An 11,918-nucleotide genomic window follows, 5' to 3' on the forward strand; every position below is an offset into this window, starting at 1 on the left:
TAACTGTCACTGGGGCTCCCTCCTGCTACCCACTTCTCTCTAGATTGGCATAAATGAATCTTTCAGCTATAGAACATGGGCACTATCACTATAGATAGTCCTTTAGTGTCCATTCATAAGTTTCCCCCAATATTTTGCTAAACTTTAAAAACAAACAAACAAACATCCAGTCCTTGGATTCTAGACCAAACTGGAGAACCTTAAGGCTGGGATCCAGGCACAGTGATAGCTTTCTTTGGCTTTCTACAAAGGAGTTCTCAAATCCGGTAGCAGTACTCAAATAATAAAGCATGTCAGATAATGCCTCCATTCCTAGCCTTACCAATGTCACAAAAGAGAAAAGGTGACCAACAATTACCAAAAATTTTTATTCAGACTAATGCCACTGCCCCCATCTTTATTTTTCTTAGTCTTGAAGTCCTTGAGACTGACAGTGAAGTTAAGTATACAAAGCTCATAACTCGGGCCCGGAGAGATAGCACAGCGGCGTTTGCCTTGCAAGCAGCCGATCCAGGACCAAAGGTGGTTGGTTCGAATCCCGGTGTCTCATATGGTCCCCCGTGTCTGCCAGGAGCTATTTCTGAGCAGACAGCCAAGAGTAACCCCTGAGCACTGCCGGGTGTGACCCAAAACAACAACAACAACAACAAAACAAAGCTCATAACTCTGGACTTGTTTTTTTATTGTGTGTTGTTTTGATTTTATTTTTGGGCCACATCCTATGACACTCAGGGGTTACTTCCTCTTTTTTTTTTTTTTTTTTTTTTTAGGGGAGAGTGAGAATGCAGTCACCCACTACCACTAATTATGTAGTCGAGTTTCCCACATTTGGGGAAATCACAGGGGTCAGCACATCCAAAGTGCAATGGCTAAGCCTCGCCCTGGGGAAACCACCTTTGTGATCATGGTATCTCCCCTGCCAGTGTGGCAGGATTATTTCTGGCTCTGCACTTCAGAAATAGTCCTAATAGTGCTTGGGGAACCAAATAGGATGTTGGGCATCAAATTCAGGTTGGTTGCTATAATAGAAATGTCCTATGAGGGACTGGAGAGACAACATGGAGGTAGGGCATTTGCCTTTCATGCAGAAGGTCATCGGTTTGAATTCCGGCATCCCATATGGTCCCCCAAGCCTGCCAGGAGCAATTTCTGAGCGTGGAGCCAGGAGTAATCCCTGAGCGCTGCCAGGCGTGACCCCCCCCCCAAAAAAAAAAGTCCTATTTTCTATCTGGCTATGGGCCTATTTCTATGTAAATCCCTCAAATGTAATCTTTAGCAGTAGAGTCAGTTGTTTATAGGAGTGATGTAAAAGGTACACGTTGAGAAAATATATTGGGAACTTATATTGTATCTTAGTTCGATTTTAAATTAAGTTTAAATTCATTTTAAATGAAGTCATTTGGTTGCAGCAGTGTCTTCAAGGCCTTATTTTTATATAAACCTATTATTTTATCTGTGACAATGAGTCAGTCCAGTAAAGAGATATTGTTTTAATCTCAAAGGCCGGTTCCCTCTTGTAAATACGAAATAGAGTCTGGAAAGAGCTTAAATGATGAGAACACCAGCACAAAGTAGAATAAACCCTTCACAGGAGCTTTTCTTTTTCATACAGAATATAATAACTTAATAAGATTATTAAAGACAATTTAAGTGTTACAGCTCTTTTAGAATTTGTCCAGCAGGCCTTCTGGTCTCCACCGGAAGGCCCTCTCCTCTTTAAAAAAAAAAAAAAAGACAATTTAAAGTTTAAGTCCCTTACCCATTACTACACCCTAACAACTGACATTAGCTGATAAGTCCTGGCCAAGGCAATTCTGATAAAAAAAAAAAAGCATTCCTTCAGGGGCTGGAGAGATAGCATGGAGATAAGGCTTTTGCCTTGCATGCAGAAGGATGTTGGTTCGAATCCCGGCATCCCATATGGTCCCCGAGCCTGCCAGGAGCGAGTTTTGAGCATAGAGACAGAAGTAACCCCTAAGTGCCACTGGGGGAGACCCCAAAACAAACAAATAAACAAAAAACAAAAACAAACAACAAAAAAGGCATTTCTCCAAAATCATTCCAGATTCTCTCTCCTTTTCTGAGAAATCCATATTCTCTTTTGAATACATTACAATTTGTCTTCTCAAGAAAATCTTATTTGGGGGGCCAGAGCTATAGAACAGTGGGAAGTGCTTTTTTCTTGCTGAACCAGGTTGGATTGCAAACATCCCACCACTAGGAGTAATGAATGTCTGAGGGAAAAGTCAGGAGTGACCTCTTGGACATCGTAGGGTATATCGTATTTATTTTTGCCAGTGTAAGAAGAAATCTGAGAAATTTTGGCAGACCTGAGAATTGAGTTTCCTTTTTATTCCTTCATAGAGAAATACACATCTCTGCTTGAAGTCAGAGTTCCTATGACCAGAGATCAAAGAGTCAGTGGTCACGGAGATCTCAGTACATTTGACAACTGCCTTGGGCTACTGGGACACAAGAAATCTGACAGCCATGGCTGACCCCAGAAATTCGTCTGACCCACACTCCAACACCAGCTCCCAGGGAAGATTGAGGTGATCAGATGGGAGGGTAGTACAACTCTCAAAAGAGACCATTTACCTCTCTGACTCCCAAACATCTTCCCAACATTGCCACTAACAGATAACTGTGGAGTGTTACAAGACTATGGCACGATGACTTCCAACTGTTGAAGATTAGATTCCACAATGCTTCATATTCTTTCTTTCTTTTTTTTTTTTTTTTGGTTTTGGTTTTTGGGTCACACCTGGCAGCACTCAGGGGTTCCTCCTGGCTCTCCGCTCAGAAATAGCTCCTGGCAGGCTCAGGGGACCATATGGGATGCTGGGATTCAAACCACCGTCCTTCTGCATGCAAGGCAAACGCTCTACTCCATGCTATCTCTCTGGCCCCAATGCTTCATATTCTAACTAAACTTTTTATTAAGCTTTACTGTCATTGCACTATAAGAATAATTATATTTTAGCCTGCTGGTTTACTCATTATTTTTTTGTGTGTGGTTTTTGGGTCACACCCGGCAGTGCTCAGGGGTTACTCCTGACTCCATGCTCAGAAATTGTTCCTGGCAGGCACGGGGGACCATATGGGACACCTGGATTCGAACCGATGACCTTCTGCATGAAAGGCAAACACCTTACCTCCATGCTATCTCTCCGGCCCCTCATCTAGTTATTATTAAATTAATATAAAATCTTAGTATTTTAGGGGCCGGAGAGATAGCATGGAGGTAAAGCGTTTGCCTTTCATGCAGGAGGTCATCGGTTCAAATCCCGGCGTCCCATATGGTCCCCCGTGCCTGCCAGGAGCAATTTCTGAGCCTGGAGCCAGGAATAACCCCTGAGCACTGCCTGGTGTGACCCAAAAACCAAAAAAAAAAAAAAAAAAATCTTAGTATTTTAAAAGAAAAACTAAAAATAAAATCTTAGAATTTTATTTTAGTCTTTTTGTGGGGGAGCACACTCACTGTTGCTCAGGAATCACTCCAGTTCTGTGCTCAAAGTTCATGCCTGATGGGACTCTGGGAACTATGGGTTGCCCAAATTTCTTTTCTTTGGTTTGGGGGCCACACCAGGCTGTGTTTATGATTTATTCCTGGCTCTGTGCCTCAGGGATCACTTCTAGCAGTGCTTGGGAGAGAGACCATACGGGATATGGGGAATCCCTCATTATATTATCCCTCTAGGCCCTATTGCCCACATGTTATCCTTCCTAAAAACATTAATCATTCCTCTCAATTTTAATATTAATTAAAATTTCTCTCAATTCTCATATTAATATTTTAATATGACCTCAAATATGCAAGTCATCATATAAAACATATAAAAGACATAAACATATAAAACACATATAAGCATACAATATAAACCTATATAAAGCATATATAAAAAGCATATAAAACATTCAGATATGGGCCCGGAGAGATAGCACAGCGGTGTTTGCCTTGCAAGCAGCCGATCCAGGACCTAAGGTGGTTGGTTCAAGTCCCCGTGTCCCATATGGTCCCCCGTGCCTGCCAGGAGCTATTTCTGAGCAGGCAGCCAGGAGTGACCCCTGAGCACTGCCAGATGTGGCCCCAAAAACCAAAAAAAAAAATTCAGATATGGGATCCAGAGAGATAGTAGAGTGGGTAAGATGCTTGCCTTATACTTGGTTGACCTGGGTTTGATGTTAAACATCTTAAACATGAGATCATCCAAGGGGCCGGTGAGGTGGTGCTAGAGGTAAGGTGTCTGCCTTGCCTGTGCTAGCCTTGGACGGACCGCGGTTCGATCCCCTGGTGTCCCATATGGTCCCCCAAGCCAGGAGCAACTTCTGAGCACATAGCCAGGAGTAACCCCTGAGCATTACCGGATATGGCCCCCCCAAAAAAAAAAACAAAACAAAAAAAAAAACATCTTAAACATGAGATCATCCAAGGGGCCGGTGAGGTGGCGCTAGAGGTAAGGTGTCTGCCTTACAAGTGCTAGCCAAAGGGGCCGGGCGGTGGCACTAAAGGTAAGGTGCCTGCCTTGCCTGCGCTAACCTTGGACGGACCGCGGTTCGATCCCCCGGTGTTCCATATGGTCCCCCAAGCCAGGAGCAACTTCTGAGCACATAGCCAGGAGTAACCCCTGAGCGTTACTGGGTGTGGCCCAAAAACCAAAAAAAAAAAAAAAAAAAAACAAGTGCTAGCCAAGGAAAGGACCACGGTTCGATCCCCCGATGTCCCATATGGTCCCCCCAAGCCAGGGGCAATTTCTGAGCGCGTAGCCAGGAGTAACCCCTGAGCATCTAACGGGTGTGGCCCGAAAAAAACAAAAAAACAAAAAAAAAAAAAAACATGAGATCATCCAATCCCCACCTGGAATGATCCCTGAGAACAGAAGCAAGAATAAGCTATGAGCAAGGAGAGTTGATGCCAATGGAGGACTTCTCTCTGTGGGGAAAACTGTCCACCAGCTCTGCTCTTGATCAGGCCTCTAGAGTTCTTTTTTCAAAAGGGAGAGTTTAGGTAATACACAAGCAGTGCTCTGGAAAAATAAGGGTCACTTTCAGTGACTATTGGTCAATTTAGCAGGTCTGTGACCACAATGCTACTCAAGTCCTCAATTTTTTTTGTGTGTGTGATTTTTGGGTCATACCCGGTAGTGCTCAGGGGTTACTCCTGGCTCCATGCTCAGAAATTGCTCCTGGCAGGCACGGAGGACCATATGGGACACTGGGATTCGAACCGATGACCTCCTGCATGAAAGGCAAACGCCTTACCTCCATGCTATCTCTCCAGCCCCAAGTCCTCAAATTTTATAGACTACCAATGTCCTCCCAGATGTGCTCAGTAGCTTCCAGGGATACACTTGAAATGCTTAGGGGCATCAGGCAAGTGCTGCAAAAACTAATCCAGGGTCAGGTGTGTAGAATCATGGATGACATACTCGGAATTCACTATTCAGTCACTTCATTTTACATTATTACATTGCTCGTGTATTGTTTCTTTTGCAGTTTTTGTGTGTCTTCTACTTGTTTGTTGGCCACTAACGGTGTGCCTCTTTTAGTACTTGTAGATGTGAGAGGCATTGGGTGTAAAATTTCATATTGTTTTTATTTAAGTGAATCCAGAATAGTGGTTAACTGTATCCTGACTTTCTTTTTTTTTTTTTTTTTTTTTGGTTTTTGGACCACACCCGTTTGATGCTCAGGGGTTACTCCTGGCTATGCGCTCAGAAATCGCCCCTGGTTTGGGGGGACCATATGGGACGCTGGGGGATAGAACCGCTGTTCGTCCTATGCTAGCGCTGCAAGGCAGACACCTTACCTCTAGCGCCACCTTCCCGGCCCCTGTATCCTGACTTTCAAGCTTACACTCATCATAAAGATCTTGGGTCTCTGGCCTCTGGTTAGCAGAGTTTTGATAAAAGGCCAGACAACTACCCATCAGATAAGGGGCTAATTTAGAAGATATCAAGGTACTAATAGAACAAGGAAAAAAAATCTAATCCCATCAAAAGTGGGGAGAAGAAATTAACTGACACTTCCTCAAAGAAGAAAAACAAATGGCCAAAAGACATATGAAAAAAATTACACTAACAACTATCATGACAATGGTAGTGAGTGAGAGAAGTACTATGCCTGCCTCGAATATAGGTAGGGGTTGTGGAGGAATGATGGCGTCATTGGTGGTGGAAATGTTGCACTGGTGAGGGGGGTGTTCTTTTTTATAACTGAAATCCAATCACAAACATGTTTGTAATCATGGTGCTTAAATAAAGGTATTAATTATTTAAAAAAAAAAGCAAAAGAAGAAAAATGTGAGGGAAAAATGTCAGAGATAACTCAATAGCTTATGCTATTTGAGCCAGGAATATTGCTCACACTATCACCTTACCAGATATGGCCAATCCCCAACCTACCAAAATTAATAAGAAAAATATTGATAGTATTATTTTGTCTAATGATAATCTAAAACTTCCATAATGAGCATGCACAGTTCAAGCTCATATTGCTCCATATGGTCAACTGTTCTCATTAACTTTGTACATGGTTGGAAATAAATTTCTATGAAGATAAAGAGAACAATCTTGAAAAGTATCACATGGGCCCGGAGAGATAGCACAGTGGTGTTTGCCTTGCAAGCAGCCGATCCAGGACCAAAGATGGTTGGTTCGAATCCCGGTGTCCCATATGGTCCCCTGTGCCTGCCAGGGGCTATTTCTGAGCAGACAGCCAGGAGTAACCCCTGAGCACTGCCGGGTGTGGCCCAAAAACCAAAAAAAAAAAAAAAAAAGAAAAGTATCACAGACCTGAAAAAGAAGTATAGATATTATTGAAACCTTGGTTACTTAGCAAGTAGAAAATATGAGGATAGGGTACAGAGTCAGAAATAAACTTTGAGCACACAATTGAGTTGGCCCCAACAAATAAACAAACAGTACAAGTGAACTAACAAATTATGTGTGAAAGATGCAATATTATGAAATATATAGATATAGATATAGATATTGTTTGGTTTTTGGGCCACACCCGGCAGTGCTCAGGGGTTACTCCTGGCTGTCTGCTCAGAAATAGCTCCTGGCAGGCACAGGGACCATATGGGACACCATTCGAACCAACCACCTTTGGTCCTGGATCAGCTGCTTGCAAGGCAAACGCCACTGTGCTATCTCTCCAGGCCCTTTAATATTTATTCTTAAAAATTAAATTATATGGGGCTGGAGAGATAGCATGAAGGTAGGGTTGTTTGCTTTGCATGCAGGAGGACTGTGGTTTGAATCCCGGCATCCCTGAGCCTGCCAGGAACGATTTATGAGTGTAGAACTAGGAGGAACCCCTGAGCGCTGCCAGGTGTGACACAAAAACAAACACCAAAGCCAAAAAACTTAAATTATGAGAATTTTAGCATCCAAAAAAATGTCAGTCCCAATTTTTACACAAATGATTACTAGAATCCAAATGAAATATTTTCATGTAGGAAAACTCAGTGACTCCATAAGAGTCTATGAGATAAAGGTGTAGTTCCAGTGATATTTAAATTTTCTTTTTTTCTCAGCATCTAAATATGATATCGACTGTTATCAGTATGTTCTCATGTTGGTAAAGAAATATTTTAAAGAATAAGTGGTAGCCTTCACTTGATCCCTAATTATCATACAAAGAATTCGATTATTCTGCTTCAAATTAGACAGTGGTAAGATTTATTTGAACAGCAGAGCATGCATAGAGTTTCAAAATCAGAATAAAATAAAACATTGAAGATTCTTTTTCTTCCATTCCCATAGAAAATCACTAGTAGTTATTTATAGAAACATAATTTCTAAATTTTGTTTATATTCAAAGCTGCCAGTTGCCAAAAATGTTCTGAGAAACAATAACGCATCAAAGACAGCTTTCTGATCAACTTTTTTTTCCCTATCAGTACCTTATCTTAGGGTTTGTTTAGATTTTTCAAGTCAATGAGACCTAACATTTATTAAAATAAACAAGCTTTGACTTGCTCCGAGCACATTTAACTCTATTCTTTCTGTTTCAATGTTAAAACCTTTGGTTCTCTCCAACATTCTATCCCAAACAACTGTTTCCCCTTCCTCAATAACAATAAACTGCCTATTCATTTTTTATTTTGGGGTCCCTCATATCGTCTTCTCCTAGGTTTCTGTCAGCATTTAATAATAATGATCCTGTCCTACACTTCCTTACCTTTGAAGACTTGCTTCCTTACAGCTCAGCACTCCTCTTCCTTTTCCCGATTTCTCTTTAACCATGTTTTGATAGAAAACTCTGAGACATGTGGCTTTATTTTTGGACAGCATAAAATTAAAAATACTAAAATGGAAATACAATTATAGAGACCATTATATATACAATATCCTAGTACATATTGCTATTTTTCTACTGTGAATATCTATTTCTGTTGAAGTACTCTTATTTCTGATTTAAGTTTTTTTTATAGATATCATGTAAAAATCACAATGAACACTCTCAAATACATTAATATTATTTGAGAAAATAAAAACCTACTTACACAAAACATATGACATAGCATATAGGTATAAGACATAATGTAATAAGGCAGATATAAAAGTTTGCGTGACCTATATAAAATCCAGCAGCAATTGTCAAATGCAAAACTGAAATTAGGCTTGTAAAGTTTTAGTTTAAGTCTTTGCTCCATTATTTCATGCTATTTTGACTTCTGAATTTAGGGCTAAGAAACCACAAAGAAACTTTGAAAATTTTCTTCATTACCTGACATGGTCAGAGAAAAGAAAGTATTAATTTCGGTACAAGGATGAAGAGACACTGTAGAGTAGAGTGTGTCTGAGTACTGAGGCAGAACACTGCGAGTGTCCAGTCCAGATGACTGCCACTGGTCATTGGTCTTGGTCAGTGGTTACTTGCGATGATCCAAATTTGTTTACACTCAAATCCATGGGAACCTCAAGATTCTACCACTTGGTGATAGGTCTGGTGGGAGGATGATGTCATAAAGCAGAGCGTTTAGAGGTAGGGGCTAGCCAAGATGGAGGTCAGAGTCACAAAAGAGAATAGAAAGGGAAGAGGTAAAATGAAGCAAGCTGAGATCTGAGGTGTAATCCTAACAAAAGATGAGACAGTCCCACTTTCCTCAGAGAAAAGAGAAATCTTCCCCTTAAATATGTTAATGAGCTTATATATGTTTTTAATATATTCTAAGTCTTTAATCACTTATAAATTTGGACATTAAGAACGTCTTATCACAAACATTTACATAATAAAATAAAATGTTCTCTTTTATAATATACATTGTTTCAAATCATGTATTTATCTAGTTAGAAGTATTTTAAATACATATGAAATACATTTTTTCAAGGAAGGAAAGAAACATCTAGTTTGAAGGTGAATCAGGATTGTCCTGAAAGGATATATCTCATTTGTGTCATATATTTGCAGCTTTTGAATGCTCCAAAAGGGGATGTGGAGCTCTTGTAACAAGTGTAGGGCTGACAATTGTGATTGTACTTGTGTAGAATTATGTGCCTCAGCCTTCTTTCTTGTTTGTTTATTTGCTTTTTGTTTTTTGTTTTTGGGTCACACCCGGCAGTGCTCAGGGATTACTTCTGGCTCTACACTCAGAAATCACTCCTGGCAGGCTCAGGGGACCATATGGGATGCTGGGATTCAAACCATCGTCCTTCTGCATGCAAGGCAAACGCCCTTCCTCCATACTATCTCTCCAGCCCCAAGCCTTCTTTCTTGTTCAAACATTTGTTACAAGCATGTATAAATCCCTTACCATCTTTTTCTCTAATCTTGTGTGATATAACTCTAATCATTAAGTATTATCAAGTTCTAAGGTTTTGTCAGGAGTTTTTGAAGTTCCTTACCTTTTATTTTTCTCTTAGTTGCTTCTGGTAATTTACCTAGAAAAATCTGCATATGGCTCTGTAGCTCCAAGAATAATCTTAGTATAACTGCCTTCTTATTTGGTTTCAGGGTCAACTTTTTCCCAAGCCTTCAAAGTAAGTTCTCCGACCTTTCTCAAAACAACATGGGGGTAATCCTGCCTGATTATTTACTTCTGTGAATTCCACTTCTCTTGCAAGCATCTCATAAGACAACATGATTCTTGCAACCATCTAGGCTATTAATTTTTTTCCTTCACTGCTTCAGGCAGCCACATCTTCACTGTAAACATTGCGATGCATTTAAACAAATTTTTGCAGCATTTTTAAAATCCTGGTGAGTTCAATTTGCCATTTTTATCAGGTACCAAGTAATTCAATACAAAATGGATCAGACTCAGGGCATGCTTTCTTAAACCGATCAAGATAACCCATATTTAAACCCTCATAGCTTGAGGATGAATTGTTTTCATGATGGGGGAAGTATGTTTCTGATTCCGTAATAGCACCAATTTCTTTAGAAACTGGCCATTGTAATTGTGTATTTTCATGTTGGGGAGAATTTGTTTGTTTCTGTATTAGTACTAATTTCTTTTGGGGGGGGGATTTGGGCCACACCCAGCAGTGCTCAAGGGTTACTCCTGGCTGTCTGCTCAGAAATAGCTCCTGGCAGGCACGGGGGACCATATGGGACACCAGGATTCGAACCAACCACCGTTGGTCCTGGATTGACTGCTTGCAAGGCAAACGCCGCTGTGCTATCTCTCCAGGCCCTAGTACTAATTTCTTTTTCTTTTCTTTTTTTTTTTTTTTTTTTGGTTTTTGGGCCACACCCGGTGATGCTCAGGGGTTACTCCTGGCTGTCTGCTCAGAAATAGCTCCTGGCAGGCACGGGGGACCCTATGGGACACCGGGATTCGAACCAACCACCTTTGGTCCTGGATCGGCTGCTTGCAAGGCAAACGCCGCTGTGCTATCTCTCCGGGCCCCTAGTACTAATTTCTTTAAGAACTAGTTGTGGTACGTTGTTTATCAGGTAGGGAAAACCATTCCAATTCTACACTGGTGAAGGGGGGTGTTCTCTTTTTGCGTTTTGTTTAAAAGATTTTATTTTGGGAGGCCGGAGAGATAGCATGGAGATAAGGCGTTTGCCTTGCATGCAGAAGGTTGGTGGTTCGCATCCCAGCATCCCATATGGTCCCCTGAGCATACCAGGAGAGATTTCTGAGCATAGAGCCAGGAGGAATCCCTGAGCACTGGTGGGTATGGCCCAAAAAACAAAAAAAAAAAAAAAGATTTTATTTTAAGTATCTTTTATTTAAACACTGTGATTACAAACATGATTGTAGATGAGTTTCACCCCCTTCTCCATGCAACCTTCCCACCACCAATGCCCCCATCTCGTCCTCCCCCAAGCCCTGAATGTATTCGAGACAGGCATTCTACTCCATCACTCATCAACATCGTCATGGTAGTTGTTAGTGTAGTTATTTCTCTAGCTGCACTCACCACTCTTTGTGGTGAAATTCATATCATGAGCTGGTCCATCTGGCCCTCATCTCTGTTTGTCTCCGGGCATTATTAAGATAATGTCTTTTGTTTTTCTTAAAACCCAGACATGAGTCAGACTATTCTGCGTCTCTCTCCCTCTGACTTCTTTCACTCAACATAATAGATTCCATGTACATCCATGTATAGGAAAATTTCATGACTTCATCTCTCCTGATGGCTGCATAGTATTCTATTATGTATATGTACCACAGTTTCTTTAACCTTTCCTCTGTTGAAGGGCATCTTGGCTGTTTCCAGTATCTGGCTATTGTAAATAGTGTTGCATGAATATAGGTGTGAGGAAGGGATGTTGTATTGCGTGTTTTTGTTCCTAGGGTATATTCCTAGTGGTATAGCTGAATCATATGGGAACCCGATTTCCAGTTCTTTAAGGAATCTTCATATTGTATGACCCTGACCTGGACACGTTACCCTGACCCGACAATGACCATGACTCTCAACCTGACACAGAAACATTCATACCCTGACCCACTG

At 41.1% G+C, this 11,918-nt stretch overlaps 2 non-coding genes across 2 annotated transcripts; one reads left to right on the forward strand and one right to left on the reverse strand.

The window, feature by feature from the left end:
* Positions 1-767: 767 nt before the first annotated feature.
* Positions 768-926, reverse strand: LOC126002844 (U1 spliceosomal RNA). The gene has a single exon (XR_007493463.1). It is a non-coding gene; the product is annotated as a U1 spliceosomal RNA (small nuclear RNA).
* Positions 927-1,648: 722 nt separating this feature from the next.
* On the forward strand, positions 1,649-1,710 carry LOC126002406 (U7 small nuclear RNA). Its single transcript, XR_007493118.1, has one exon. It is a non-coding gene; the product is annotated as a U7 small nuclear RNA (small nuclear RNA).
* The last annotated feature ends 10,208 nt before the right edge of the window (positions 1,711-11,918 follow it).

This window comes from Suncus etruscus, chromosome 2 (genome assembly GCF_024139225.1).
Source record: "Suncus etruscus isolate mSunEtr1 chromosome 2, mSunEtr1.pri.cur, whole genome shotgun sequence".
Lineage (NCBI taxonomy): Eukaryota > Metazoa > Chordata > Mammalia > Eulipotyphla > Soricidae > Suncus > Suncus etruscus.